Source organism: Dermochelys coriacea, chromosome 1 (assembly GCF_009764565.3).
Source record: "Dermochelys coriacea isolate rDerCor1 chromosome 1, rDerCor1.pri.v4, whole genome shotgun sequence".
Classification (NCBI taxonomy): Eukaryota; Metazoa; Chordata; order Testudines; family Dermochelyidae; genus Dermochelys; species Dermochelys coriacea.
The window spans coordinates 132,760,314-132,788,039 of NC_050068.2; the positions used below are offsets into that span (position 1 = coordinate 132,760,314).

General features: G+C 37.5%; 1 protein-coding gene across 3 annotated transcripts in view; it reads right to left on the bottom strand.

Annotated features, from left to right (window-relative positions):
- The window catches only part of MID1 (midline 1), a 329,175-nt gene that overhangs the window by 209,923 nt on the left and 91,526 nt on the right, over positions 1-27,726 (bottom strand). For 2 of the 3 annotated variants that reach the window (XM_038387755.2, XM_038387758.2), the window contains exon 1: positions 26,408-26,536. The exons of the other annotated variant lie outside the window; for it this stretch is intronic. The gene's annotated coding sequence lies outside the window, so the exon portion shown is untranslated. Of the gene's footprint in view, positions 1-26,407; positions 26,537-27,726 lie in introns of those variants that run through there. 3 annotated transcript variants of the gene reach the window in all.

Genomic DNA, 27,726 nt, shown 5'->3' on the forward strand with positions numbered 1-27,726 from the left:
CAGAGCTACTTTTCACACCCAAACTAACGTGATTTCAATTCTCCACAAGCAGGTTTCATATGCCCTTTCCTCAGTGATTTTTAAATCAACATCCAGAGGAAGATTGGGATGTCCAGAATACAAAATAATTCTTTAATTCTCAAGTGGCAACAACAAAAACAGAATACATAAATAACCTCCAAAAGAAACATCATAAAATCCTTGACCTAGAAGCTTGTAGGGAGCCAAAAATATCCCAAGAACATGGCATTGATAAGAAAAATGCATAGAGTTTTAAAAGTATAAATATTAAAGTTGACCTGAAAATAGGGGGGGAGGGAATCACCCTCCCAAAAATGTTCAGAATTCCATTCTTCTATTTCATTTAATTTTTCCAGTAACCACTAATAAATATAGAAATAAACCATATGGGTCAAATCCTTCACAGGTTTAATCAACATAGTTCTACTGAAATCAATGAAACTATGTTAATTTACACAAGCTGGTCCATATATAGTTAAATGTGCAAATATTTTCCAAAATATTTTCAAAATGAGAAGATAAAAAATTACAATATCTTTAAGTATCAAGACACTCCAGATTAGATATTTCCACTGTTGCCTGGAGCTTTTTATCATGATGCTCTAATACACTTAAATTCCCCCCTTAGAATCAAAAGGAGTGACGTCTTTTTACTTCAATTAAAAAGTAAGGATCCTCCACACACACACACACACACACAGTTGGGCTAAACATTTAGCTAAACAGGGAACCTGTTAATATGACTTTTTTGGTGTCATATTAGCATGATGAAGTCGAGCAAAAATACAGTGGACAAAAATCCAGAAGTCCTTAGATTTTGCTCATCAATGAGAGATCAATGAGAGGTTACCTGAATAAATGCCTCAGGATCTGGCTTGAATAAATTTCTGATGTTTTTAATTGTCAGGACAGCACCTCAGATTCGCCATTGAAGTAGGGTTGTCAAGTCTGGTTGGATATATTCCTGGAGGTTTCATCACATTACATAATTTTTAATTAAAGATTAATCTGGAGGGTTAGCAACCCTACATCAAAGACAGTCCCATATAGCTGCAGTACCCCTGAATTTGCTTCAGTTACTGTCATCCATGACTCCTGGGGCTGATTACCCAATATGTTTTTTAGGGAAACCCAGCAGAAAGCATCCTTGTTCTTGCTTTGTAGAAGAGGAAAAACAGAAGCCTTAGATGAAAACAGAACTGGCTTTAAGGATTTAATGAAGTAACCCACAAGGACATGGACTGATGTCTCTAAACATTAGTCATACAATATTATGAGTAAGAAAGAAACAATTTCAGAATCTTCCCTATCACATGAATGCTGTTTTTCTTCTTGTCAGTGGCATTGTTTAGTACTTAAAATTATTTATGTACATGCCAGCTAAGTAAGGAATGAATTGAAACATTAAATTGCACTTTTAAGTTTTCTGACAGTGAGCACCACCCTGAGAGGAGTGAGTTGTTCTGTTCAGTTCTTACCCTTCTATCTATGCCAGGGAGCCCTCTTTTTAACCTTTAAACTGTTTTCAGATGGTTTTTTTTATGAGCCACCATACCTCATTTCTTTTAATTACAGACATATAGTATAGGCTTACCACTTCCCAAAAGAATTTTTACTTTATTTAGGACACATTTCCAGATGCGTTTCCTCTGTAGGCTTCTCTTTTTTGTTAAATGCTGCTGGTAATAAAAGACAATGGCTACAAAGATAATGTACTTCCCCAGGGTTCTAGCAATGCTGTTTTACATTCAGATTTTCTGATTGTTTTCTTTTTTTTTTAAGCCACACCCATACAAAAGACTGAACTATTGATTTGTGAAACTATGATATTTTTATGTGAAGTGCCGTTATTTTTGTGCCATTCCAGTAAGTTAAAATTGTGAAGGCTGATACAGGTAGTGCTTGTGCAATATGAAGGCAGGCACAAAACAAAGGCTGTATCAGTGTGCTTTCATTAATGTTCTCTTTTTTTCTCCAGTTTATTCAATCAGCTTCTGACATTTCAGTATCCAAAGTCACAGAAACGGACAGGTGTGTAACACTCTTCATGACTGCTTGTGTTTCTTTGCTGGAACACCAGATGTTCAAATTCCTGCCTACACTGCACTCCCATCAGGTACAATCACTATTCACCAACAGCAGTAAAAGAGAAGCACAGAAATACCTGCTACATTATATTTCACCATGAGGGTAGTTTAGTGTATGCCCTGTATGCCATTGTATGCAATTTTTAATGCTTGTGGCCACCCTTTCTCTCATATACTGTCACATTTTTTAATACCTTCTTCAACAGGCTTTTTTTTTTACTACTCTCTCTCTTTCCATAACTATAACTAAATTGTAGGGACCTAATTCTCATTTACATAAAGGCCTCTTTCCACCCACTCAGCTGGTATAAAGCAGTGATTCTATTGACCCTGCATACCGTGTACACCCAAATCTCCCATTGACTTGTGAGCAATGAGATGTCTACTTTATGAGATTAAGGTCCGGGAGCTTTGTGCTGCATGGCATCGACCTAAACTATGCACCAAGATCTCTCAAGTTGTGCAGCAGAGTTGCACTGAATTGTGCAGCCATGTCCAATGATTATGAAACCATTTAGAATCACAGAATCATACCACTGATTGTATAGACCTAGTTCTAAATACGTAGCCATAGTGAAAATGTAAAACTATTGCATCTCACATTCAGTTAAAATTTAAAAAGAAAAGAAGGAAACTGATATTTTGATGAAAACCTTAGAAGAAATTATCATTTCAAATGTGGCTCCTTAGCATTTGCTCAAGGGCTCCTGTGTAACTTGGGAGCTCCACGTGACAGCCATCCACCCGTCCTGTGCAGTTCCTAAACTAGTGGAGAAGGAGCAGGCTACAGTGGAAGGGGCTGAAGTACTGTCTTGTGGGATGAGCAGGGAGAGACTTGCAGGAGCAGGCAGCTGTTTGGAGCCCCTGTGAGGTTTCAGAATGACACAGCAGGAGAACATGGCTGTCGTGCCCATTTTCTAAACACCACAAAAGTAGACCCTCACCCCAGTGCATCTTTGAAGCTGCAAAGGCAAGGGATGTGGCTGCCAGGCAGAGTCTAAAATGACAGAAATGCCCTCTGCAGACTACACCTACACTCTCACTGGTCACTCCAGGAATACATAACACAAATAAATGGGCAAGGGGAAGTCAATGTTTAATTTAAAAGGCAAAAAATATAATGCAAGGTCAGGATTTTTGAGGATTTTATACATAATCTCTCCTTGTAGCTTTTTCCAATTGATAGTATCAACAAAATTGTTTTAGATATTAAAATGGCATTTGGTTCACGTTTCATTAAGAAGACGTTGCAGAGTCTGAAGCAGTTGCATATCCCTTTATGCACTGGTTACTATGGTTACTATATTCTATTAAACTGAATACTAAATAGATGTGCAAAACCAGTGCAACTTGATGAATGAAGTATTAGTGCCCCGAATGGCATTCATTTATGCACCCTTATTATTTTTTCAAGACTTCTCCCCACCCCTCTCTTTCTTCTTAAAAAAGTAATGGATTTCTAAAATGTTTATACTGTTAATCGAAGGAAAGGTCTGTAGACACACTAGTCCTTCAGCAAAAGTGGGAAAGTTAGACAGCTCAGTGTTGCCTGTTCATAATTAAATCTAAAAATGACTGCTCCATTGTACTGGAATTGTTGAGGGGGGGTTATTCCACAGGATTTAATGAATCATGGAAATGTGTTTACAAGGCAACAAGCCCATTCTGCACAAAGAATTCAACATTAGCATGGCAATGGACCATATAGTTTTTAATGGCTTAAGCCCTTTGTCCTGTATTCACAAGGGGCATTGTAGTTGTCCCAGGTTGCTGATCCAACGTTTATTTCAATTGGGTTACTTTTTTTGCCAATGGTCCTGAAGTTGATATTTAGGAAGTTTATTATCAGGCATGCAAATTGAGACGAAAATGTGTCACATTAAATCATGACAGTTTAATAAGGTATTACTCACGGGTAAATGCTTTCATGCATTCCCTCCTAGGAATGGCAAGTTTAAAGGAGTTACTGGAAAGACAAGATATTTGGCAATTTAACCTGAATTTTATCTTTGTCAATCTTCTTAACAATGCTACTGAACAGAAGTTTGAAAATGCTGATTTCATGCTAATTTTGCATTTTATCTGGTTTATTAAAAAAACTCTGAAAAGTGAAGACATGAGAACCTTCCCTGTTTTTTTTCTGATGATCCAAATATCATAACGTTTTGGAACCATGTAAGCTACTTTGGACATTCACTGCCTAATCCCTAAAATTTATCGAGTTACAGATAAAAGATTAGAGCTTGTTGGATATGTTAGGAATATATGAGAGAGAGATTTTCAAATTGTGAAATTACTTTAATAAGTTATGAATGAAATCCTGGCCCTGTTAAAATCAATGGCACAACTCTCATTGATTTGAATAGGCCCAGGATTTTACCCATAATCTAATAATTCTTGCAAGAACAAAGAAAATTATTTCTCCAAGCCATGGCCCATCTTGCAAACACTCGAATACTTGGTAATTTTACTCATGTGAGTAGGCCCATTCAAATCTATGGGACTATGCACATGAGTAAAGTTAGGCAAGTGCTAAAGTGTTTGCAGTGCTGAGGTCAATATTTGCATATTGTTTCACAAATTACTGGGAAATGGATTAATATTCAGTCTAGAGCTGCACATTTTTATAGCACTATTACCAATAGCCCAAGAGACCGAGGAAGATAATATATTGACCAGATACAAGTGCTAAATATGCACTCACATTACATATTTTAAAGCCCGGCAGCTAGCCTATTTCTAGCATAAAAAATGGATATAACATTGTTCTGGCAAGGTGTTACCATGTTAACAACTAGTGTGCCTTCTGTTAAAACTATTAATACGTGGCTTATCACTTCATAAAACCCTAAATTCACACTGCACCAACAGTAAGCACATATGGTATACATACATATATTAAGGAGATCTGTACATACAATAATAAGCATTCAGAGAATCATTTTTGTGATGTAGTTAGCAGTGGTAAATTAGTCATGTTTGGTCTTTAAGTGTGTTTTGATAGCGCTAGTGAAATCGGCAATTGTAATGCTAAGCAACAGAAGCCGTTGGTGAGGTATGCAGTTCCAAACCTATGACATATCTTCCATTTGGCAGTGCACTATTTGGTTATCATACCACTGATCACGTTAAAAGCTTCAGTTTTTAGTCACTTATTCAAAGATTTGAAAAAAGTGGATTGTAAAGTAATGAAATAAAAAGTTTTTGGAGGAAATGTGTAAGTGGAGATGGCTATGAAAAATGTAGACAGAAGAAGGGGAAATGTAAAAAGTACAAAAAAGAAAAGAACAAGAATTTGTAAATATAAAAATTAAATTATTAACATTTTTTAAAATATTAACATCACAAACGTAAGGAAAATAAGTGAAATTAATTGGGAGATAGCAGAAAAAAATACTTTTTCTTTGCAAAATGTGAAGGAAGAAGCTAGAGGAAAAACAAAGGAGTAAAGGATAGGACTGTCATTAGTTAGTCTGGAATTGTTGTTGTTCTTTATTGAGGTAATTAATTAATTGCTACAAAGACCAGACCTCAAAGGAATGTATTAGTTTTATAGGAGAAACCAGTTCAAAGAGATGGCAGAGCAAGACCCCTTTTGTTCTTTTTACCACTAGGACTCTAATCCTCCATGAAATGAGTATGGTGGACCCTGAGCAGCCTCTAGTGGCCAATAATAAACAGCACAAGAATCCCCAGCACACTTCATCCCTGCTGCCCAAACAACACATACGTTTGAATAATCGAAAATGATTCGCAGACTTTGCTGAAGGATGGCCCAGAAATGAATTGTAAAAACTATGGGATTCCTTTCAATCCAGGCTTGAGATCAGTTTCATGCACACGTAGATATCATAGTGATATTTCAGCTACTCAGAAGAAAAATAAAGGTCTTTATTTTCAATTGCTTCTAGTTTCTTAAACTTGATAAGCAAACACAATCACTTAAAAAGGAACAAATAAGGCAGGCAGCTCTATAAATTCTTGAAAATAAACCCACCCAATACTCTGCTATTTTAAAAACAACTTGGAATCTCGGTTTCTAAATATGCCTTCATCGGCTAAAGGAACTTATTTGTATGAGCAAACAAAGACAATAGTTTAAAATTGTAATTTTTTAAAGTATGTTGGAATTATTAAGTAGGTACCCCACCAATGTCCACTGGGAATATTTTATGTTACACAACATACTCCAACTGTACTATCACTTTGAAGTCTCTACTCTGTAATTTTTCTGTAGTTACAAGTTTAAGAGCCTGCAAGACTTTGCATGCTTCAGATTTGTGGTAAGTTTTTCCCAGCAAAAAAGTTTGGCCCCTTGGGATAAAGGAACTGTGCTTGGGACCAGCTTTCTGGCTGCAAAAATATGCTGAAACCCTTGAACTCTGACTAGTAAGGCACTTGTGCATTCCACATTAGCCTATAGCAACACGATATCCTGATAGTCAGCATAAAGGGGATAAGAACAACACAGTATCAGCCTCAGATATACTTGAATTGGGAGAGTTTAAGTTGTAGATGTCCATTCATTTTGTGCATTTTAATATTTTTCTACCTTATGTCAGATCATGATTTTCTTTTTGTTTTAATAAAAGGCATCCAGTTATGCCAACCAGCAAACTTTAAGTCAAACAAAGTGAAACTTAGAAAGCATGTCAGCATGTTCTAACATGAAAGAGAAGAACACAGCTCAATGCGTTGACAGCTACCTTCTATAATTACTCGGTGAAGACAGGGCAATTATAATAATTATTATGCACCCCAACACTCTTTCAAAAGGTAAATAAATCCATAATGAAATGGATCACGATTCCAGTCCGAGCTTTCTCAATTTCTGCTGTTTGTTTCTCCTTAGATGTATGAACAATGGCTACTGGTGAAAGCGGATTGCAACCAGAAATCCCATTCCTATCCCTTTATGAATAATCTGGCTCATATTGTTCATGTGTGTGAACAGACTGAATCCTTACCCTGTTCCCAGAAACGCATGTGGACCTTGAGTTAGTGCCCAAGCTCATTCTCCTCCTGAAGTCTGATTGTATTGATAACTAAAAACACAACCACCACAACATAAACTTCAGCCTAAGCTTCCTCCCTGATCTTAGCTATTTATAATATTTTCTCCCGGGAGTTCCTATATCTTAACTGGAGGTGGGTGACATTTTTTGGCCAAAATTTTGTTTCACTGTAAAATGCAGATTCAGATTGACTCAAACATTTCATGAATTTGTGTTGAATTCACCAAATTGTTTCATTCAACTCAAAAAATCTGAAAAAACCCCAAAAAATCTGAAAAAAAAATAGAACACTTCATGTTGACATTTTTGAAATGAAATGTTTTGATTTTTGGATGCAAAATGACTTTGTTTCAAATTTTGTTTCAATGTTACTAATAAAAGATTCACAAAAATCTTGAAAATTAAATGAAACATTTCATTCCACCCAAAACTGTTTTTTGACTTTTTGCCAGAAAATTCTAATTTTTTTCTGATTTTGTGATTCAGCTGGCAAACTGAAAAATCAGTTATTCGCACAGCTCTCAACTGAACTCACTAGCTTCTTCTTCCTCGGCAACCAGTCATACTTTCCTTATTTCTAGGGTGAAGTTAATGAGCCACACTTGCCATAATAATTCAACAGAGCTTCAGCAGGGTGCTGACACTTGCGAAAAGGATGGCACAACAGAAGATGGCACAGTTACAATGTGCAAGAACAGGGCTACTGAGAAATAAACAGTTGATATCCTGTGGTCTGTTACTTCTTAGCCTTGAAAGAACTGAGTAACAAAGGACAACACATTTTATTCATCTCATGTTATATTACATCTTCAGATTTCATCTGGCATTAATAGTCTGTAGGGATGCATTTGATCTAGGAGTATGGCAAGTATTGAGGGATGCGCTTATTTTTCTTGCAAAGATTAACTATTATGCTATTATTAACACATTTTATGTCAAGTCATTAATGTCAAAGGCCAAATAGTTTCTTGAAATGTTTAGGAATAAAGTATACTCTGCATTTGAGGAATCTCTCTCACACGCATACATACACACACACACAGAGCCAGATTTTAGTTGCTCTTACAAGAGCCGCTCCTAGAGTTTTGTACCTGATATCAATGATAGTTGGATCAGGACCTATAATATCACAGGCATGTTGTTCAAAGAGACACTATCAGGCCTGGTAGCTGGTCCTTACCAGCTCTGTGCTTCATGGATGCTCAGGTTCACTTTGCCCTGCTTTCTTTCACTGCTTACATGCTCTTTGATATTAGTGGAGAAAACAAGCACAGCTGAGGGATGGTGCAACGCACACATAAATACTTGTCACTGCAAACAAAGGTGTGTTTATAGTGAAGCTGTGTTTCTCAAGTGGAAATCTGGCAGTTTATCCACATCAAAGCTCTTGGGCTGGGGATGCTGATAGTTTACTTAGGGAGAGAAAAATAAATACTAGTGATGGGTGCCAGACTTTGCAGCTGTAGCCAAGGTGCAAGACAGTGGAGAAATAGGCCTAAACTTATTATTTCCTAGGGAAAAAAGTGTCAGGTAACAATTATTTCATTAAAAACATCTATCTAACTGCCCCGGAACACTCACAGAGTCAGCACATACGGTTTGTCCCAAACAATTTAAAATCTGGACCAAAAAAAGGATGCTCAGTTTTCCCCTGAATCCAAGTTCTTCTCAGTTACAAGCTCTCTGATTCTGTGCCAGCCCAACCCCAGTGGCAGTTAGAGCAGCCCTGAGACACTGACCCTAAGTAAATGGCAATGTGGAGAAAACAGAACTGGCCTATAGCTCTTCTTATGGCTGGGTTGAGAGAAGAAATGTATTTCCTTTTTTTGTTTCTGGGTTGACTTCAGATCAGTATCTATAGGCAGTCTCACTTTACAACTCGGCACCATTCTCTCTTCTCCCACTAGGATGTCTTTGATGATATCTGGCAGCCATAGCAGCACCATACTTGATTTCTAGCTGCAAAAATCCATATTTTCTGATGTGTGTGTTTCTTAAGCAGTGCTCCCCAAATCATGTTAGAAATGCTGGTTTACTTTCAGCTTTGCACAAAAGACATGTACTTCTCAGTACTGTCCTTTTCCTTTTGTATTAGCAAGCTAGTTAAGTTTGCTTTTGCAGTTTCATGCTTTTGCAGTTTCACTTTCTCTCGCTTGGTGACTTTTTCCTGTAAAAGTTTAAAGCCTTCCATTTCTGGTGAAAAAAACAACTTCTTGGCTTTCCAGACCTGAAGAACTGTGTTTTGACCTTTTGCTTTATGCTGTGCAGAACAAAAACAATTAGTAACAGAACTCACATAATAATTAGGTATTGTAAAACAGTCCTTAGAAAGGATCATAAACAAGAATATATCATCTTGTATGCTGTGTGCTGCTGGACCTGAAACACGTATTTTGAATGTGTGGGTCTGGCAATGTTGTGGATGTGGGCAACGAGAGCAGGTCAATGTCTCCATATATGATAATTGCTAAAACACCAGGGATTGAAAGCATCTACGGCTTGAGTTAAAGAGCCAATCTTTACAGCTGAGCACTGTAACAGGCTCACCCATCCTGTGGATCAGGCACAGAAGATAATGCCTACCATTACTTCAAACAATGAATTTTCTGCCCCTGCACCCGAAGGCTGTGCCTCATAAGAGCATTTAGGATCAGGTAGGCTCTTAGCCCTTGTGGTAGATTGCACCCTAATGCAAAATCTGTCACCGTCATTCTAGGAGAAACTACACTTCAAAGACAAGTAGCTCAATTTAAAAAAGAAAAATAGATGTTTCTCTGAGTATAATGGAGTCCTGAAGACCTTTAAATGCTTAGATATCATCTTTTCTAAAATTTACCATGGCAATGTCAGATGCCCAGGGCCACAGGTTAATAGATTACTTACATGAGTTAGGCAAGCAGCATTTGTCCCACAGACTACAAAGTTGAGGTTGGCGTGCTGCTGGCAAGCTATTAAACAATTTAAGACCAGCTGGGATTCCAAAGCCAGCATTGTTCATACCAATTTTAAAGAGAGCATTAGGTGGAAAATGTTAAAGATGCTGTTCTCTATTTTATTGTGTCTTTTTATGGATATAGGTATAAAGGAAGGGAGGGTAGTGTGGCTAAGTAACTACTCAAGGTTTGCCAGATTTGAAAGATTATGTATAAAAGAGCATGGATAGTACATATATCCATTTTTATTACTATCATGACCTCAGATCACCTTCCACAAATTTGCCCACTTGCATCCCAAAAGATATTCCTCCCTGTCTACAAAACCAAGTAGTTCCTGGCACTGCCGAAGAATGGAGCCTGCCTTTCTTGTTGTTCAGTGACATATAAGATGCCCCGATCCTTTATATGGTGTAAATATGGTGTAAACATCATTCCAGAAGTGCTCTAAAGTACAGTCATCCAAACCACCCTTTGATGTGTGCCAGTGCTATGTATTTAAAATATTCCAAGTTGTAAAAACTATGCAACCACTGCAACAGTGCTTATGAACACAAGAATTTGAGGGGAAAAATCATATGCATATGTGACTTCCTTCTTTGGCACTAGAATCAAAGATTGAAAGGTCAGCAGCTTTTAAGGCTGTTAAAGTGGTAGTGTCAGGAACATCAGCCTGAAGACGGTATTCAGGCATTTCCCATGAATCCAAAGGCTCCTTCTCTGCAGCAGATGATTATTTGTGTGGGAATAGCATAGAATATCAACACTTGCACTGTTACATCTAATGTCCTGAGCTTGCAATGAGCTCCATGCAAGTGCAAGAGCCCCCACCTACACACAGCTCATTGCAGGATTGGGGCCTAAGTTAGCTATAAGAAAACTCTGCTTAACTTGGTGCCTAGCTATTTATGGCCATTGCTTAGAATGACTGCCCACACCCTGCTGTACAGAACATGCATGTGAAGTAAACAAATTTCTTGTACATAGGTGCTGGAACTAGGGGTGCTGACGGTGCTGCTGCACCATTGGCTTGAAATGGATTCCATCATATCCCGGGTTTTCTGTTAGGTTCAATGGCTCTCAGCACCCTCCACCCCCAAAAACATTGTTCCAGCGCCCCTGTTCCTGTATATGATTTTAAAAGTAAGTCTAGACTAGCATCTTTGAAACTGGAGCACTGAGCTGGAGAAGGCATTTTGTATTTCACACCTGATGCTTTCAAGTTGCTGCAGGGCTTAGAACAACACTATAAGGAGAAGGGGGGAAAGTCCATAGTTTTGAGACATTAAATTCTTTGGTGGATGTCGATACTATTAAAGATCCATTGGCACTTTCAGAAAAAAAAAACCAGGATAACCCCAGCGTTACTAGCTAGTATTGTTTTTCTCAACATAAACCAGGCTCTACTTTTCCAGAGAGCGAGAGAGCTACTACTGAGCATCTCATGGCTGCTTCATTTGTCTCTGCAGTCATCACGCTGCTAGTATCTCATTTACTTCTTTGTAAGTAGCTTTGAGCTGTGCCAAGTAGGAAAGGAGCTATACAAAACAAAAGTCTATTCTCCCCTAGCCTCATTAACACTCAGAGCCAAATACTGCCCCTTAGTTATACATGTGCAGCTCTCCCTGTAGCCATCGGATCTCTTGGGCATGTATCTAAGAGCAGAACATGGACCTTGATGTTTTAGAATTGCTCATATAGTGGAAAAAATGCTTTCCCCTTGGAGCAATCATACTAAAATTCCTGTATCGTACTGCAGCAGTTCTAAGCCCCTTCATGATCAAAACAACAGTTCTATAGCCATGGAGGGCCTGTAAAGGTTACATGCCATTAAAAAGAAAATTTTCCCTACCAAGGGTGCCTTAAAATATTCCATTACAGGAATAAACTTTTCAGACTTTAAAACAAATTCAATATATTGGAGTACCTAGTGTTCTATATTTTTTTCTCAGTGATGCAAGGCTTTATTTACAAAATCCACATATTACTTTAGCAAGGAGCTTTCATGGATGAAAAGTGACCCTGGTGTTGTGATGAATAGAGCATGGCAGTGTAAATGAGAAAAACAAATGGAAACCCCACCTGGCTGAACTTCACTGAAGATTTCCCAATGGGAATTGTACTGGGAGGTGGGTTTTTCCCTGTTCTTTGTGTTTAACCCATAGGATTCACTATATTTATTACTCTTACACTGGTTTTGAATGTATAGGGATATTAAGCGATCATATGTACAGTTAAGTAACCACTGTCCATTCTTCAATGCTGTAGCTTTGACATAAAATAGTTTAATCTTAGATTCTTTAAAAACATTTAAATTGTTCACCAAAAATTTGTAACACACCTCCCCCACTTTTACGCGATAACTTGTTTTGTGTATATTTTCTGGTTTTAAATGAGCCAAACATTGATTCCCATTTTTTACCAACTATCTAGTTTTGAGGGCAAAAATAAAAGAAGCAGAGCAAAGCCTTCTAATTCTAAAGATGCTAATGTCAAATGTTCACATGTGTGTAAATAATTAATTGTATTCTTGCCAACAAGTCCAGTTTTTCCCCCTTTCATTGCTTGGTGATCTCCAGGGTCAGCTGCGCTATGAGAAATGGAAACATTTAGGATTCCATCTTGCTAGCCCATAACTAATTTATAGCTTTGCATGACATCAGGTGCAAAGATTCAGGATCCAATTTATCACCACAGGCAGTTCCAGCTATGAGAAACAGTGTAGATATTCTGCAGAAATAAATGCAGAACATTAATAAGATAAACAAACAGCAGTATCCCTTTGGAGTGCATATCTTCCAAATTCATAGACACACACCAAGCTACAGAATGTCTCTTGTACTGATGTGGAAAGACTGTAAAACCCTCTAATGATCTACAGAAAAGAGAGAGAATTAATAGCACATTTTTCACACTGAACAGTATCGCACAGCTGGTGGGCTCTTTCCTGGTCTGTTTTTTTTACAACTCATAGAACTCTTGATTTTTTTCCCCTTTCCCAATTCAATAATACTTTAGTAATATTATTTCCATTCCCAGATCTCTAGAAGTTGACTATCACATATACATAGCATATAGCACAGTGTTAAGAATCAGACACATGACTAGAATACAACTAACATACAGAGAAAAGAGCCTATCTTTCCATTTTCACTATAGGGTGAATAATTTTTACATGCACCCAATTTAATAAAAGTGTTGCTGAACACCTATGATGCAGTTCAAATGTCTGTGCCTTCTTTTCACCAAACTCAGATCTTCTCTCCCAGTGTATCTCAAAGATAGGATCCAGAAAGCATTTTTGATAAGGGGAAAGAGATTTATCTTCAAAAGTGTAGTGATCTGATCATTGCACTAGGAGAAAAGCACTCCCGAGTTCTGATCCTGGTTCTGTAAATGAAACCCTCTGTGGTCCCTGAGCAAATCATTGAACTCCTCTGCCTTCCATTTCCCCCTGGGTAAAGTGGGGGTACATCATGTGGACTAGTTAATATTTGAAAAGCAGTATGGAAGCACTAATTAATTAGAATTATTAATCAAGGACTCTCAGCTCTAGAGATGACTTTCTACTGTGATTTACCAGTTTAATGGCTTTTAGAACACAATGCAAAATAACTTTTAAAATGTTTTTCCTTAACGAGGATTGTGACCAGCTGGGGGGAATTATTTTTCAATGACCCCCTAGGAGAGGCACAAATGTGTTTCTTTTTTATCAGTTGCTGGCAATACTTGTAGTTGTCTGATTGGGTGAATTTACAGAATTTAAAACAGCTATGATGATGGAGACAATATACATTTAAAAATAAAAGTAAAAAATTGCCACTGAAGTTAATGCAATTTCTGTGGTTGGAATTCCCACATTTGGCATATAATTCAGCTCTCCCATGTGTTTGCTTTTTTCCAACTAAGTAAACAACTATAATTTCCATGTTTATTTCCTTCCTCCCCTGCCCCCCAAAAAAGATTTATTTAGAGAGAAAAAGATGGGGAAGAAAATTTACAGCAATTTGGATGATATGAAACAACAACAAAGATGACAACTGGAACATCTTAAATATTAATAAGGAGATTTTGTTAATGATAGTGCACTAATTATCTGAACAGTGTAATGTAAATCTGCTGCTGGTGAAATGTCTTTACAGGAGCACATTATATTAATGTCATGTAAATGACCAGAACCTACAACCATTTGGCCCTGGGTAGTCTCCCATTATTCAACATAATATTGTTCATTTGTTTTGACACATGACATTTCTACATCTTGGGAAGAAACTGCTCTTAGGCTGCTTCATCCCTGTTTTGGCTTGTTCCTTTTGTTGGCTGCATTAATCTCCAAGAGTCAAAACCCTCAGAAAAAACAGTGCACTAAAACTGATGAAAATAGACCAGTGGAAATTAGATTTGTATATAGGAAATTATCTTATAAAAGTACATATTTCTTGTTGTTAACATGTTACATAATTGAAATTTACTACTTCAAGTGCTTGTACTATTACAAAAGTTTGGCAATTTGTTGGGAGTCACTCAGTGTTATGTTAATTTTAAAGCAATCTGCCAGCAATGTGGCTTAGTAATAATAATTGAAATTGTCATTAGCTGTCCATGAAAAACAGATGATTCAAGTCCCATATCAGATGGAGAGAAATACAGTAACATGAGTGGAAAGGCTGAATAATAATAATGGGGTTGTCTAATAAAAACACTAGAAAGAGTAAGTAGAGGTGACAAAGGTGACTTCAGAGGGTAGGACAGCATTCCAGTTTGGATAAAGTGTTGCAATGTGCACAGTGCCTGTCAAGGTTCCTTCCCCACTCTGAACTCTAGGGTACAGATGTGGCGACCTGCATGAAAATCTCCTAAACTTACTTTTACCAACTTAGGTTAAAACTTCCCAAAGGTACAAACTATTTTACCTTTTGCTCTTGGACTTTCACTGCCACCACCAAATGTCTAACCGGGTTTTTTATTAGGAAAGAGCCGTTTGGAAACGTCTTTCCCCCCAAAATCATCATCAAAACCTTGCACCCTCCTTCCTGGGGAAGGTTTGGTAAAAAAAACCTCACCAATTTGCATAGGTGACCACAGACCCAAACCCTTGGATCTTAAGAACAATGAAAAAGCATTCAGTTTTCTTAAAAGAAGAATTTTAATAGAAGAAAAAATAAAAAGAATCACCTCTGTAAAATCAGGATGGTAAATATCTTACAGGGTAATTAGATTCAACACATAGAGAATCCCTCTAGGCAAAACCTTAAGTTACAAAAAGACACAAAAACAGGAATATCCATTCTATTCAGGACAGCTTGTTTTCCTTAGCCATTTAAATAAATCATAATCTAACGCATATCTAGCTAGATTACTTACTAAGTTCTAAGACTCCATTCCTGTTCTGTCCCCGGCAAAAGCATCACCCAGACAGACCCAGACCCTTTGTTTCTCTCCCCCTCCAGCTTTGAAAGTATCTTGTCTCCTCATTGGTCATTGTGGTCATGTGCCAGCGAGGTTATCCTAGCTTCTTAACCCTTTACAGGTGAAAGGGTTTTTCCTCTGGCCAGGAGGGATTTTAAAGGTGTTTACCCTTCCCTTTATATTTATGACACGCCCCGCAAATCACAGATAGGGTGAAACGCTGGCTGGGATTTCTTCCTGGAGCTCTAGGAAAAAACAGAGTTAATAAGACACATGCACCTCTAAATATACTACCAAGTATATAAAGACTAACAATATTTTCCACTGTGCCCAATTCAAAAGTTCCTTTTAGATTTAGAGATAGTAAAGGTTTCCAAAGATATTCCCTATACTTAAAACACAGAATTCCATCAAGACCACAGAATGCCTCCGGAACCAGAAGGAACTGCTTAGGTGTGTCCAAACTATGTAGCTGTGTTCGATGTGGTGCTCTGCAATTATGATAAAAGTATTTTAAGAGTTTCATATCTTTACCCATTTTAATAGACATTTTCACTACCAGTGTGGTATCTGTGGCACCCAGATCCCCAGTGATACTGCAAATGCTTATATTAGAATAGAGTAAGAAATAATGGTAGTAACTCAAATACTGCAGTATAGCAATTGTGGATAATGCTGATTTTTTTTTAAATGGTGACCACTGTATATTGAATATATATGTGAATTACTTTTTTCTTTTGGTTTGAGATCAGCCAGTTCTTGTTTATTTGAAACATATTGCTGAAAATTGCCTTAAAGGCACCTAACGGAGTTAGGCACCCATACCCTTAAAATCCTCTTATACTAAAAGACTATAGGACTTAACAGGTATTTAAATGACAGGTTTCAGAGTAGCAGCCATGTTAGTCTGTACCCACAAAAAGAAAAGGACTTGTGGCACCTTAGAGACTAACAATTTTATTTGAGCATAAGCTTTCATGAGCTACAGCTCACTTCATCGGATGCAAGATTTTAAAATGTTATCTTCCCTATAATAAGTCTATAAATGAATGCTATTTCTTTCATTGGTTTCTTTAAATCCCTGTGATTCTCAATCAATTGATGATAGATAACATATTCTCAAATAAAGTAAAACTGATTTTTCACTGCATTCAGAACACTTCCCAGTAGTGGTTCATCTGATGAGGAAAAGAGTTGTTTAAAATTGGAGGAATAGTGACTAGGAGTAGTAAGACTGAATCAAACAAAGGAAATTATAAGTTAAATATCAATAAAAGAATTCTTGACAGTGAGCTCTATTACACTGGTGACAGTTTCTCAAGAGGAGTGGGAGATAGCCCATTAATGAAGCATGTAAGAAACAATACAGTGGAGGTCAGGACAAAGAAGCTGAAAAGATGTGAAGAACAATACTGCATTGCAGAGGAACAGATTGAGGAGACTTCATGGGTCATTTTCATCAATAATTTCTGTGATCTGCTCTGACAGATAATATAATTTATAACTTCTAGACATTTCTAGCTACAAGGATGTCTAGATGGAGACATAAGAAACCTCTTCCTTTATTTTCTGATTCATCTCCCAAATAAAACATCTCCTTTTGGTCTGAGTTGACAGTGTCATTCCCCTGGCTGGAAGGCCAGAGTAGTATTTGAATAGAGCGTGCAAATGGCATTCCCTGTGTGGACTGTCTGATACAAAGAGTGGCTTTAAACCTTCTGTCTTAGAACCCAAACAGATAGTCATTATGATGTTCCCGAGGGCAATGAGAAGTGTAAGGTCACAGATTGCTGAGTTCTAACCTAAAATGTAATGTAATGTTTGTAATGTTGGAGTAGCATCAATATATGCGGTATAAGTAGCTCCTGGTTTTAAAATTAAAATATAAGTTCCTCCCTTCACCCAGAGAAAACAAATATTTCTGATTTGGGCTTTTGCTTTTTTAATATACACAGAATCCTTCCCCAGATTTATACACATTTTACAGTGTGAAAAAGTATTCAGCAAGGAGTTGAAGCAGGGAAAATTTCAAAACATCTATTTTCACTCAGAGTTCATCTTCAGAAGCATGGGCTTTGAAAATGTCTAATTCAGGGACATTTTAAAAATACGTATGTAAACATACATATAATTATGTACATAAAACTCAATCTTCAATCCTAAAATTACCCCAAAAATTAACAGACAAAACAAAAACGTCATTCTAGTGTTTCTAGTCACAAAATATCATGGTAGATACTAATAGCCCAGGTGAAGTCTAGCTCAGCAGAGTACTCAAATACAAAGGCAGACTCAAATTGTGCTTGTACTGATTTCTTACAGTCTCCTGTGGAGAGATTCCTATGGCTGTAGGCATGTGGAATTAATTAATTGGATAAAACCATCCCAAAACCTTTAAAAAAAACCCAACAAGGTTTAGAGAGCATGTCACTTGGTGAGATTTATTTTCTCACCATTTGTTCTAAGTCAGAAGATCTATCATATCCTTTTGCTGAACTTCATTTTGATACGTCTATTATTTAATTACCTGGTTTAATTTAACAGTGGGCAGAGGTCTATCCTCTGATACAAGTGAGAGACCAGGTGTCTCCTAATAAAGATACTGTGCTGCCCCAGGTGCTCTATGTGAGGTTGAGTGGTTTTTAACTAACTTCCCTTATTAAACCAATTATTAAGGTGTTAGCTTTAACAACAACACTGAGAATCAGCTTTTAAGGAACCTGCATTTGCTCTGGAAAAATTCTCAGAGTGATAACCACCACTGCAGCATACTGGGATTGTAGCTCATTAATATGTTGATTGAGTCTATGCTAATCATGCTCCATCAAACTCAGCTGGATTAGCATGTAAATTGATAAACTCTGTTCTGCAATTGCCCTACAATCTGAGGTCTAATTACTGATAGATATAAAACAAACAGTAACTGGATTTATATTTTAGAATGTTTAATTGTGGAAATAAATGTTTGGCATGCATACCCATGCAAAAATAGTGAGGTGGGAAAAATATTACTTATACACACAAGAGTCTTAAGAGCTCAGCAAATGGACTCCAAATAAGTGGAAAATCCAAGAGTAGCAGCACCAATTGAGAACAAGAAGTACAAGGGGTAAACCAGGGCAAACAAAGAAGTGGCAGGCAACTTCCATTGTATTTGCAGTGAACAAGCAAACTACCCTGTAGAGCAGTAAGTACTCCACATACTGCACTAGTATGCTCAGAACATATTCCTCCCCATACTCAACCTATGCATGCTAATATTTCTGCAGAAATAAGTCTGCAGGTGATATTTTCAAAAATACGCAACAGTGGCCTAATGCTCCCACTGAAGCCAATGGTAAAACTCGCTTTGACTCCAATGGAACTGGGTTATGCCAATGTTGGATATCCCACCTTGCATGTTTGGGAAGGAGAGGACTAAGCCCTCCTGCTGAACATATCAGAGGGTGGCATAACAGTCATTTTATGCTATTCAGCTCTCGAATAGGATCATCATACCTGACATATTTATGTCTAATGGTAATATGAAACCAGGGAATGCAATGGACGCAATTAAAATCTCATTTATACCACTGTAAATCAGGAGTTGCTCCACTGACGTCAACAGTCTAAAACCACAGTAAAAGAGGGCAGAATGAGACCGTGTGTGAGGATGTAACAGAGAGAGAGAATACCAATATAGACACATCCTCTCTCTCACTCTACAGTTGTTATCTTTGCAGTCTATTCCAACTGGTTTTGGTCAGCATTTTGGGGTGGGGGAGGCCTTTTTGGGGTTATTAATACAAGGTACAGTTCTAGCATTTTGGAAATAATTCTTCAAACTGTAGGGGGGAAACCTCAACCACTACTATAAAATAAAAATAATTAACGCACTCCTAAATTTAGACAAACCCCTCTGCATGAGCACTACACCCTGGGCTGCAGAGCTACAAATCAAGGCTGGTGATAGACACAAATGCACAACATATGAAAAAGTCTGTTCTATCCCTGCTTGAGTCAGGCTAAATAAAGATATGCATCTTGTATTCCCTGCAGTAAGAATGAGTTCCAGAGGTGAGGGCCAGCTACAGAGAATTCTATGAGCCATTTCCTGTAAGCTTTTCCTTGAGCATGCCTCCCTAACAATGTAAGCATGGATGTCTAGAGGTGATAAATGGTGGGTAAGCATGACTAGGTCAATATCTGAGATAGATTATATGTTACTATCCCTTAGCTAGCTGAAGATCAAGAAGATATATCAAGCCATCACTAGCAGCTGGATGTCCATAAAACATAAATGAGTTCTGTAAGATCCTAAATTGTAAAAATACCTTGATAACTGGTTGACTGACACCAATCAATGGGCACTGTGGATGTAAAAGTAATGCCAGATCAGAATGTTAGCTGAGTACAGGTATTTCTTTTGTACTCTTCCCTCTAGTAATTAAATCTATCTATCTATCTATCTATCTATCTATCTGACTCTACTTTCTTTCTAAACTTAACCAATTGTTTTTAAATGTACCAGACACTCTTGACCAAATTCTTCTCTCATCTACATCGGTATATCATTTGACTATTCAATTTAAAAACTATAGTAAGTAAGTCACAGACTGGTTTTGATATGTATTAACATCACCTAACCACAGAATTCCCCACATCAAACTTTCCCCCAAATCATCTTATTCCTAAAACTAAAAAGAAAATTAAACCTTACACAAAAAATAAAGTTCATCCTGCTATTTGGTGCTCTGAGTGATAAAAATCCTCCTGAATATCTGTAGGAAAATGTCATTGTTGACACAATAACCATGATAGGGACTAAAATAACTTATTTTTTATATTTTTCTTTCCAAAACACCCTAAGGCACTAATCAACATTATAAATTATTGACCACTTACTTCTAAACATTGTCAAAACTTCCCTCTTCTAATCACAAAACAGGTTTATTATAAATATTTTTAAAAGGCTTTTGAAGGGCCAAAACCTTATGCAGTCTTTGGTCTCCTAGTCTTGTTGCATCCAGTGGTTTCCTAGCCTTCTTCTTGTATCTTTACTGACCACAGCTGGCATCTGCACAGAAACTCTTGAAGGCAGACAGTCTTTTGTCCATGCCTTGAACTACATGCTCCAGGTACAATATCATGTAACTTCCTTTCAGGTCTCTTTGGAGGGAGCAAAAGTTCATTTTCCTTGTTTCCTTGGGCGGACCACAGTAAATACTCAAGCCCAAACCCAACAGAATGTTACAGTATCAAATCATATCTGATCCAAAACTTTGTACAGGCTTAGCTATATAACACTCAAATCCAATCTTTCAGGAAAGCCTACACTTATATACATGGGTACCTTTATTCAAGTGCCTAAATACTTGCAAGATTTGGCCCTTAGAGTCTGGAGAATTCAGTCTCTTAGGGCACATCTAAAATGGGGAAAAAATTTTGTTTCTCTGTACACAGCGCTGCTACAAAGGTGCTAGCGATGGCAGGAGAGCTGGTGAAAGCAGCTTACAGGTATTTTTACCAGTATGCCTCTGATAATCTATACTGAGGGAGGGATAGCTCAGTGGTTTGATTATTGGCCTGCTAAACCCAGGGTTGTGAGTTCAATCCTTGAGAGGGCCATTTAGAGATCTGGGACAAAAATTGGGGATTGGTCCTGCTTTGAGTATGGGGGTTGGACTAGATGACCTCCTGAGGACCCTTCCGACCCTGATATTCTATGATTATGTTCACCACTTTTACAACACTTTTACAAGACAAAGTATGACTTGTGAGGTATCATTTGAAATGTCATAATCTGCTGAACATTATTGTTCTCGTAAAATGTGTATCACTATTGTATGTGAAGTTACAAAATTCTACTGTATACCATTGTTATAATATGCTCAAAGGTTAAGAAAATCAGGCCCAAACCAGTTTTGGCAAACACCCAGAGCTATCACCAGCTTAAGCAGCCATTTTCCAACAATGAGAAGATGTGAATGAGAAATTTACATTTCATCACAGGCATGGTTCCAACCTCACGTCCACAAGAGACTGTCGCCTGCACCCAGCTGGGAGGTAATCAGCAAAGAGGGGAGAGAATGAGAGACAATGGCCTCCAAATCACCTCTTTCTCTCCTCATCTCTATTCATGACAGCTACAACACTCAAAAGACAAAGGAAGCACCATTGAACGGGGAGAGGAGAGGTCCTAGTTGGGAGACTTTTCAGCTAGTACTGACGGGTGTAAGCTTATGGTGAGAAAAACCTTTGCACTTAGTTTGTTAAGTTAGGCATTTAGTTTGCATTTTATCTTTTTATTTCTTTTGTAACCAATCTGGACTTTTATGCCTCAGTACTTGTAGTCACTTAAAGTCTCTTTTCTTTCTGTAGTTAATAAACTTGTTTCATCATTTTATCTAACCAATATTTTTGGTTTAAAGTGTGCGGGGAAACTCCATTTGGGATAACAAAGCTGGTGCATATCATTTTCCTTAGATGGAATGACAGACTTTATATGAGCTTTCATTGTTCAACAAGGTGTTAGGCAATACAAGATGCACATTTGTGGGAGAAGGTTTTGGATTAGAGAACCTGCAGGTATTCCTCTGCAGTGTAATTTATAAGTTGTTAGCTAGTAGCACTAAATACTGTGTAGCTGAGAGCAAGTTGAATGCTGGAGGCTCTGTAATTAACTGACCAGGAGTGGCTGCTCACCAGTAAAACAGTGTAAAAGGCATTCCAGGTTGGAGAACTGAGGAATAACAGCTATGCAACAGTCCAGAATGTACTGTGAGGAATGTCACAATGCCTCTAACACTTTTCTGATCATAATATGGCTCAAAAAGCCTCAGCCTACACCCTAGCCACAATAGCTAGCACTGGATAAGCTTCACCGGTACAGAAAAATTCTTACAGATTTTCCCAATATAGACAAGTCCTGACTGACAGGCTGTCCGTTACCTTTCTGGTCTTAGCACTGAAGTATCTCAGAGATCCACTTTCTTCATGGAAGTAAAAGCAACCCATTCTATTTTTCTCTTTGAAGTTCTCTGTAGTAGAGAGAACTTCAAAAGTTCTTATGTACCTACATAGATGACAGTTAATAATGTAAAAAGCTTGGTCAGACTAAGACACGTTTTCAAGCTAATAGCTCTTTTCCCCTAGGAAATCATTGGTGGCCTTTCCCTGAAGGGTCAGACAAAAGATCATTAAAATTTCAATCCTGGTCTCAATAGAGGTTATGTTTATACATTAAGTCCACATGTCTCAATTCCATTCTGTATCAAATATGAGTTCTAGACAGTGTCCAGTCTGTTTTATCATCTATGCAAAGCTTTAACCTGCCATGAATTTTCATAGTCAAGCTGTTAAATCCTGAACATTTACAATGGAAATGGTGAAATATTCCTAAAGGACACAGAAATGTAATATAAAGGATACTCACCACATCTAATTACAAAGGAGTGTAAGTTGTACAAATTCGTGCACACACACACACACACACACACATAAATACACATTTTCCAAGATGGCGAGGCATGATATTTAATCACATAACATGCAAACAGATTAATGTGAGTTGTGTGGCTCAATCCACTCATCAGCTCTGAAAACCTCAACCATAAGTTATACCGTCCCAGAGACTTTAAATTCCACCAATCCTGTGGCTGATCACCTACTCAGCAAGGTGGTTTTCATCAAGTTACACTGGGTTCCTGTAAAAAAGACAGTATAGAACATCTGGCAGTTTTAAAGCTCCAGGACCATATCTGTCAAGTACCAAAAAGAATAATTGACAATCATATAGGAAGCTGCCACAATGGAGCTCTGATAATAAATAATTAGAGAATACAGCCCCCATTTGAATGGATGACAAAATAAAAGATTTAAAATTACTATAAATTAGTTCTATTAATAAGAATGATTAATATAATTGCTGACCGTTTTCAGATGCAATTTAAAAAAACTGTTACAATGTGATAGAATTGACTTTACAGCAATATTCAAAGTCTCTTGTTTTGTTACATGAGCAACTGGGAGCTGTATTCCCTAATTCTTACCCTATTCCGTCGGACTGGACCTCTGGCGGATTAGTGCTTGTAAAATGGCAACTTCCCATAAGAGACCAGATGTGGTTTCTGCTAGACTTGGATAATGAAAGCACAACTTCTTTACAGCGTATTTAGCCTGAGATATGATGATGTGGGAGTCTGGTGGTTATTTTTAGGAGGATAGGAAACCATGAGCTGCAAGGACTTCTCTCACACATGTTCTTTGTGCTCATAAACATAGCAGGTACTTTAAATTACATAACCACATTCCTATGTAATATACAGGATGATAAACATAACAGGTCTGGCAAAACAACATTACCTTTTACCTAACATTGGATCCCACCCCCTTTTCTAAGCAATAACTGCCAATAATGTATACATAGAAAAAAATAGATATTTTTGCATTGTGATATGATGATGAACTAGCCAGAGTATAGGCTCAAACAGATAATTTTATGTCTCTTTTTGCTGCGGCCAACTAACTCAGTGCAGTTACATTACCTCCAATGTGGACAGAAATAGCAGCTAATGTTGTTCACTTGGGTCAATGTTATCACATTTTCTCTTCCATGGAAATTTTGCAGACCCACACATATTTGGCAAGAATGACAACAAAGCCTCATGTTTACTTTCATACATTAAAGAATGCTGCTGAGTTATGAAAACTAATGAAACAGAGTTTGGACAGCACTATAGCAGAGAGCCAAGGAGACACAGTAACTGCTCACTTAGATTGGTTCCTTCATGACTGGGGTATTGATACTGAAAATCTTTACTCACACAAGTAGTCACACTGAAATCAGTGGTGTGAAAATAATAAACAGTGTATATTGCTCTACAGTTTGGAGTTAAACTACTTTTCCATCTTTAGAACCACAGCCAGAAGCCTAACCTGATGTGTCAGTTTGCTGAAAACAGATCCTGATGCCAAAAGATAATGAATCTAATTATTTGGCAGAACTGAGAGTTATTGCTAGGAATTGGGAGGGGTAAGGACTCCAATGATAGATGATAAGACTATACTAATTTAACTTCTGTCCTCCTAGAGAGTAGCTCTAAGTTACACTGCTAACCCTGGGGTCACAGTATCTAGTGTAGAACGCAAAGAGATAGAAGAATTATGTTTCCCTTGCTGCCAAAATTGTTAGTATTCTAAAGGTAAAGTTGCAAAATGTGCTCCATCTTTTAGCATTTCCCTGTAATGGTGAAGTCAAAAGTCTACAACACTCTGATATTCAGCCAGTGAGCTTGACATTCATTGGGCCCCCATGACAGATTCCATCAGGGTCTATTTTAATAGATGTTTATGTTTCAAAGCCATAAAGAAAACCACAGTAACGGCTCACTTCGTAGTCCAGTTCATTAATGATTAGGAAACTGATCCTCCAAACTTTTACTCATACTTGTAACCACATTAAGATGAGTGGGCCGGCTCCACGAGTAAGAGCTAACCTTGTGAGTATGGTTTTGCAGGCTTGGGCATTGGCACTTCATTACTTAACAAGGGTGGGATCTGTACCTGGAACAACAGCTAAGTGTGTAAAGTGTGTCTACACATTCTTTCAAGGAAGTCTGATTATGATGCAGTTATCAGTTTTGTTTCAGCAGCTACAGATTAGTAAATCATTGTATACAGACATCCATAGGCTATAGCTACAAAGGACCATTTTAGCAAATCCTTCAGAACTCAATAGGGGAACTGGGAATAAAGAAATGAATAACTGTAAAAAAAAAACCCAACACTGCTTGAAAAACTAACATACTATGTCATGGACCAAGTTTCTGGTTCTCTGTCAATCACTCCTATAACTGGTGTCAATCATTCTCCAGTTCCCTTGTCTGTGATTTTTGACTGACCACAAAAGAAACTTTTGTTTGTAATTATGGACTTTGCAATTCATCTGAGTCACAGGAAGGATTTTCATAGCTTGCCTGTGGAATAGGCATGGTATGCCCCAAGCTGTGTTCACATATCCTCAAGCAATTCAAGATAAAGTTTCCCACGATGATATGAAAGGAAATAAAAGATGCAGACAAACACAAGTCACTATTCTGAAAATAATGTGTGGGGCATGGGGAGGGAAAGGATAGCTAATTTTTTTTCAAATGAGAATCTGAAAACTGCCTCTTTGAGAGGGTGTAATTATACTATATGTGAATCTGTATACTTTGATTCCTCTGAGAGATTCCTTATTTTTTCTATTTAGCCTTGTATTTATCATCTTACATTATCCACAAGCACTTTGGTAAGAATAAGTGTCTAATATTAATGTCCTTGCTGAGGATTTATTTGCAATTTCTTTTTAAACTAAACTAAAATAATTAACAAAATTCATTTTGGACTCCCCTCTTTCCCCCCTGCCCCTTTTATTTTTTTTGTATTTCTCATTTTCACCTTCCTTACAGAAATGTATTTGCTTTTGTTTTGTTGTCACAGCAAGTGTCCCCTGTTGTCTAGGTTGAGCATGTAAGAAGCAAGACTTATATATGTTCCTCACGCAAAACCCAGGAGAGGTTTGGAATTAACCCAGAAAAGTGAGAAATCTGATAACATCAATGAAGAACAAACATCTCAAACTTAGCAGTTAGATGAAAGCTTTTCCCCCCAAATTAGCTTTCTATAAATTCAAACATTACTGAAGAGCTGAGCTCCTTTTATATATTTATTTTTACTAGCTTTGCAGAAAGAGAGGCTAAAACAACTTTGATTAAAAAATAGCAAAGATATTCGAGAGAAACTGATCCCTTTACTGTAAACAGTATCTCTTTGCAAACTAAGCAGCTGTACAAAGGAGAGACAATGCAGGGTGTCCCCAGCATCATTAACCAACTTCCCTTCCTCTTGAAACAATCACTTCGATAAAGCAATTACAACAGCATCATGGAACAGTAGAACAAGGGGGAAAAAATAACCTTACCAGCTTCTCCTACAGTATATAGTTGAAAAGAAAACAAAACCCCAGCTGCTGTATCACATGGAATTGGTCTCCCAGAATGAATTGACTGAAAGAACTCTGAAAGGCTAAAGTCTTTCGTACCCTGTGTTTAGTTTCTCCTCAGCTCCCTCTCTCCGAATCTTCTCACAAAGCCATTCTCCTACTCCCTAATCCTCACACAGGAAAAAGCACACACCAAATGACTTCAGCAGAAACCATTCTCTTGGGGGGTGGCGAGGAAAGAGATTCTGCTGGCATTCAACCATTGCAGTATGTTAATCCTCAGAGAGGGTATCCAAATAAACTCGCCTACTCAGTGTGGTCATTTGGACATCAGGCACCAAATGCCATACAAAGAGTGCTTCTTGACAAGGCATAAAGAAATGTGCATCTCCATTCATCAACATCTTAGCTACTAATTTCTGAAATAAATACACCCCTTGATACTTCTAAGGGTTACTTGTTTACATCTCAGTTAAAGTACGTTAAGGAATTAGTCTTTTTTAAAAAAAAAAAAAATTAGCTACGTGAACTTCCTAAGGCTGCTAATGGGCCTAATTTTGGTTTATTTATTTTTCAAATAAAGACCCTGGAAATAAATCTAAAGGTTTTTAAAAAAAAAGATAACAACAAACATGAAGTTAAAAAAATGCTAACAAATAAGATCAAAAATGTATTAGGAATCACTGAAATCAATGGTGAGTTATTAAAACATCTACGGCTCCCTGAAATAAGAGCTACAAGCAGAAAAAGCTATTATGTGAAGTTTACTTTGGACAAAGACTTCTAACTACATGTAAAAAGGGCCAATATTTGGTTTTCCCAGATAATGCACCTTGAAGTTATGCCATAAAAATCAAATCTCATCCTCAGCATATTCTTCATAGTTAACGAAGTCTTTAGAGCTTTGTTCAAAAACATTGTTGTTTTAATTGGAAACATAAGCTTTACCTGTCCGTCTCTCTCTGAAGCTCAGAAAAAAACAGCTGCCACAAAACAAAACAAAAGATGTGGAAAAGCAGATGGTACAATTCCACATCTTAAATGTCGGTTGTTAGCCTTCTAGTAATAATTGATAAGGACACTTCCCCCATGCTTGTTCCCTGACTCAGCAGCATGCCATTTGTGCCTTTCAGACAAAATAAATAAACTTCAGACCACCAGCTTCACACACACTAACACTTACCAATGCTATTTCAACCTGACACAGGCGTACTTTGTTCCTCTGTGACCCTGTACAGAAACCTGAGGTGACGGTTTGATGGATGAGGTTCTCTGTTCACAATATAGGTTGTGACTTC